This window comes from Hyaena hyaena, unplaced genomic scaffold, assembly GCF_003009895.1.
Source record: "Hyaena hyaena isolate Hyena2069 unplaced genomic scaffold, ASM300989v1 scaffold_50, whole genome shotgun sequence".
Taxonomy (NCBI): domain Eukaryota; kingdom Metazoa; phylum Chordata; class Mammalia; order Carnivora; family Hyaenidae; genus Hyaena; species Hyaena hyaena.
The window spans coordinates 667060-672454 of NW_024080682.1; positions in this window are offsets into that span (position 1 = coordinate 667060).

A 5395-nucleotide genomic window follows, 5' to 3' on the forward strand; every position below is an offset into this window, starting at 1 on the left:
CACGCTGTCTCTCTCTCTCTCAGAAATAAATAAAACATTAAAAAAAATAATAGATGAACATTTTTTTTTACCAAAAGAAAGAAAGATTGGAAAGCCACTGTTGTGAGGCCACTGGCAGGAGTTATCTGCAGGCCCTGAGATCAGAAGGCTGGAGGCCCCGTGTGTCTGTTGCATCTATGGCACAACTCTGGTAAGTCCCACTAAGCCTTTAAATCTAGGTCTTCAACTATAAAAGAGAGAGGGTGGGGCGCCTGGGTGGCTTAGTCGGTTAAGCGTCCGACTTTCGCTTGGGTCATGATCTCGCGGTTCGTGGGTTCGAGCCCCGCGTCGGGCTCTGTGCTGACTGCCAGCTCGGAGCCTGGAGCCTGTTTCAGTCTGTGACTCCCTCTCTCTCTGACCCTCCCCTGCTCACGCTGTCTCTCTCACTCTCCTAGAAATAAATAAAAATATTAAAAAAAAAAAAAGAGAGAGAGGGTAACACACGCAGGTCATTACGTGTGAGCACGGCTTGGCCCAGTGATTTGGGCAGAGTAGCGGCTCAGCGACTATTAGTTGTGTTTTTGTCAATAGTATATTCTGATAACGAAGGATGGTCAGGTCCTGTTCTAACAGCCCAGTGAGCTATACCTCAATTAGCCAAATGTCCCTATGTAAACAAGTGATGTTAAAACATTGCCCCCCCAGAAAGCTTACCTTGGCACGGTGCCCCGGCCCAGCCCCGCGGGGTATTGTTAGCAAACATCTTGGAAGCCTGTTATTTTCTTTGCGAGAAGGCCGTGGTGAGGCTGCCGTTGCGGGTTGCGGCGTGGGCCCGAGCACCCGCGGGAGGGATGTGTCCGCTACCTGCGTCCCAGGCGTGGCTGTGTTCCTCCCGGGACTCTGGTCCTTGTCGTCTTTGGGACCCCGCATCACGGAGGCGACTCTGTGTCCCTCCTTGCTTGCGCCCGACCGGGGTCACCTGGTCCAGGAAAGAATGAGGACTTCGTGCTCCACAGAACCTTCCTCTGGCCTCCCCTTTTTGTCTTCTTGACAAATCCTTTCTTGAAATCCCAAGGATGTCTTTCACGTGCGTTTTCTACATTATTATTATTATTATTATTTTGCGAACAGATGGGTGCCCCTGGGTTTGGTGCGCAGCCCCCACAGTGTGTAAAGTGACACTTGAGTGCTCCCTGTCTGGGGGGCGGGAGGGGCTGGTGCTTTCTCTGGAGCTTCAGGAGAGGATTTCTGGCCAGGAGCCCCGTTTTGTGGGGGGCACCTGTTCCCGCTGCCCTTTTTGGTGAGTGTGGTTCAGGAATCCCAGGGCCCAGCTGTGACGTGGTCCCCCGCCCAGCTCCCCAGGGACAAGCCCCCAGATCCTCTATGGGAAAGAGATCCAGGAGACGACTTTCTCAGCCCCAAATGGTGGGGGCCCGGCAAGACGCAGGGAGAGACGCCATGATTCCATCCTGCTATACGATGATCCCTACACAGTGGGCAAACCCCCTCTGGTTGGACAGGGGCCCTCCCAGTGACCGGTGGGTCACTCTACTGGCCCCCGCCCTCCACTCAGGGTGTGCGGTCCTGGGGAACACGGGGCACGCATGGACCAGGAGCGAGGCTCTCACGTCTGACTGCTCCCCTCCCCCCGCCCTCACCCTGAGCCAAGGGCTGGTCTCACTTTCCACCCCGGTCTCCTCTCTCTCGTGCGGAGCCCGTGCCAAGGGACAGGGTCAGCTGGACCCTTCGGGATGTTTTCAATCACTGATTCCTTAAGGGGCTTAACCGTAGCCGCAGGCGGCAGGAAAGCCAAGAGCCTGTTTACCCAAAGGCTCATTTTACACGTCCAGGGGTCACAGGCTGTGATGCGAGTCACTCCCTCCCGTGTCACCAGGCCCCACCCCCAGCTGAGCAGGGGCTGAGGCTCAGGAAGTTGGGGTTCAGCCCAGTTCTCACCCGGGTTCCCCGAGCCACCCTGTGGAAGGAAGGTTGCCTTGTGTGCTTTCAACGTCCCCTACGTCCGGTGGGGGAACCGACTGAGATGGGGGACAGGGGACAGACTTTAGGTAAGGGGTGGAGTGGGCAGGGGGCACCCATGGGATCCTCTAGAATCCGGGGAGGGTCTTTCTGTCCAGATTACCTCCCAACAGCCCGGCGACGAGCACCCTGGTGACGAGGAGGGGCTGGCCTTTTGTTTTTATTGTGGTAAAATGACAGAACAGAGGATGTGCTATGGGAGCCACTTCTCAGGGTCCAGCTCGTGTGGGCAGCGAGCACGTCCCCGCGGCTCTGCGCCCATCGCCCCCATCATCTCCGGAGCACCTCCAACTTCCCAAACGGAGACCCCGGCGCTAGATTCTGGAAAAGCCTCTCACGCAGCAGGTTCTCCTTGGAAACCCAGATGGCTTGTTGAGGGGAAGGAAGGTGTGAGGGGTCTGAAGGGACCCCTCTGGTGAGGCAAAGGCAGAGACAGGAAGCCTCCAGCGGGGACTGCGGTGAGCCAGGGGACAGCTGGGTCACCTGCGGGGGGCCGGGGGCGGACAGAACAATCCCGGGGCAGGAACACCTGTGGCTTCAAAGGAAAAGTTTCTCCTGGGGCCTGACTGTTCTGGACCGGGGTTCCTGGTTGGCAGGGGGCCGCAGGCTGGGGCCGGAGGGACAGGATGGCTCTGAGCAAGTCCCGGCTTCCCAAACCACAGAGCGGGGACAGAAGTATGTGAAGCATGTATGACTCTCCTCAGAAGGCACCGGCCTTCGGTCTACGGATCCCCTGGACGGACTTCAGACAGATTGCAAGCCTGCCCGCAAGCCCTTTGGTGGGAATCATTCCAGAAAGCAGATTTGCTGACAGATTAGGGGGCGGGGCGGGGGGCTGGGGTGAGGGCAGTTCACCCATGAGCACAAGCGTTAAGTCGCCAGTTGTGGAGGTGCCGCTCTTGCTAGTCCTCCGTGCAGGGGAAGTGGGTGGGGCAGGGGTGGGGGTTGGGGGGCAAGTTCAGGAGAAACCTCTAGAAGCCCGGAAGGCTGGGCTCCCTGCGGCTGCTGGAAAACTGGGCTGGAGCTCCTCATCCCGTGGGAGGGCTTTCTTCCTACAAGAACTCATGTAATCCCCAGGAGGGGGTGCTGTTGTTACCTCCACCGCACATGAGGGGAAACTGAGGCATGGAGCAGTGACCTGTCCGAGGTCACATCATAGGGAGTCCTAGAGAGAGAATCAGGGTGGGGTCCAGTCAGACCCAGCGCTGGCCCTTAATGCTCCCGTGCGATGAGGCTTTTTGTCCAGGCTCCCCCACATCCTGGTGACCTTGAGCGTGTGCGTCGCTTCCTGCCAATGACCCGTGTTCATACAGCACCTTCTTGCCTGGTTTTTACACTTGTATACAGTTGGAACAACAGATGGCTCTGCCCTTGTTTCTCAGAGCAGGAAACTGAGGCCCAAAGCCATTTGGTTTGTGTTGTGGGCTGAAACGTATGCCCCCCAATTTAAATTTAAAAAAAATTTGTAATGTTTATTTATTTTTGAGAGAGAGAGAGAGACACACACACACACAGAGACACAGAATCCGAAGGAGGCTCCAGGCTCTGAGCTGTCAGCACAGAGTCCGGACACGGGGTTCGAACACACGAACCGCGGGATCATGACCTGAGCTGAAGTCAGACGCTCAACTGACTGAGCCATGCAGATGCCCCTGAAAGCCCCCCAGATTTATATGTTGGGAGTCTTAACCCTCAGGACCTCAGAATGTGACTGTATTTGGAGACAAGACCTTTAAAGGCGGAACTAAGTTAAAATGAGGTAGTTCGGGGGGACCCTGATCCCAAACCGCTGGCATAGGAGGGATCAGGACATAGACACGCACAGAGTGAAAACACTGTGAAGACACAGCGAGAAGACTGCTATCTGCAAGCCGCGGAGAGAGGCCTCAGGAGAAACCAGTTCTACCCGCGCCTTGGCCTTGGACTTCTGGCTTTCGGAGCTGTGAGAAAACGAACGTCTGCTGTCTAAGCCCCCGGTCCTGGTGTTCGTTACATCAGCCCGAGCTGCCTCTACTCTTTTGCTCCCAGTTCACACTGTGAGTGCGTGAGTGGGGGCGCCGGGTCCTGCTCCCCCGACATGCACCGCCCCAGCGTGAGGATCCTCCGCTCCCCTTCCTCCCCGGTCCGAGGGAGTGTGAATGAGGTGGTGCAGCTTTGAGCCTGGGATTGGTACAGGGTGGGGTGACGCTTACTCTAAGTGTTGTAAAATGCACCTCTATCTGCGAAGGAGCGGAGCAATGTACAAGGCCGGTTGGCAGCAGAGGTCAGCCAGACCTGGGTCTGCATCCTGAGTGCGTATGACCTTGGGCAAGCTGTTTACACTCTGTTTGCGGGTGTTGCGGTGGCGATAATAAGAATATTACGGCCTTGGGGTTATCGTACATAATAAGCAACATCATAGATTCCATTACTACAGAGCCTGGCATCAAGTCAGTGCTTAATAAACGCCCAATGGTCATCATCACGTCCGTAGGTAAAGGTGTGTGGGACTCTAGAAGCTTGGGGTCCAGTTGGAAGTGCTGACCGTCCCGTCCCAGATCCGAGGAGAGCACTGAGGGGCCAGCCAAGCAGGGCCGGGGTCCTAGCCGCGGGCAGGGCCCCCCCAAGCGGAGACAAGCATGGCTGACTCCGCACGGAAAGTTCCGCCTCCCTGAACACACTGGCAGAGAAATGAAAAACAAGATCATGACTTCATACGAGTCTCCTCCCCACTCGGACACAGTGACGGTGTATTTACATGTGGATTCGTTCCGGGCTTAGAGCTTTGAACTCGTTTGCCGTCAGTCTGTGATGGTTTCTTCAAGTTCACGATCTGAGCCCTGTCGTGGAGGGAGGGTCTGGATGGAGAGGGTCTGCACCTGGCCGGCCTCAGTCCCACACGGCCAGGGGCTTCCTGGGCTCCGCTATCTGGGCTGCAGGTGAAAGAAGGCAGTCTGGGGCGTTCGGGGTGCAGGGCACACCCCCTTTGTGGACCCCACCTGCAAATGGCAGGATAGCAGCCCCCTCCCCACCCTGGCGGGGGGTGGATGGCCGCCCAGTGGTGTAACTTCTCTGCTTAGAGGGGTCCCCCCGGCAGACTCACAGGGGCCCTATGCCTTTGCCAGTCAGATCCTGGCAGGTGCGCTGGGTGAACTGTGGGAGCCCCCGGTGACTCACCTTTTCCACTTCTCCCTCAGAGGGGGACATGGGGTGCGGGGGCAGAACCCAGGAAATGGGATGACGGCACCCTCACAGCCCCCTAGGACAGCCGGCCCCTTTTCGGCCACCCGGGAGATTTGTGGTGTTCCTCCCGGGACCCTGTTTCCCTCCCTCCTCCCCCCCACAGCCTGTTCACAGTCCAAGTCTGGTTTACGCATTAATTCCAGGGTTCAAGTACTTT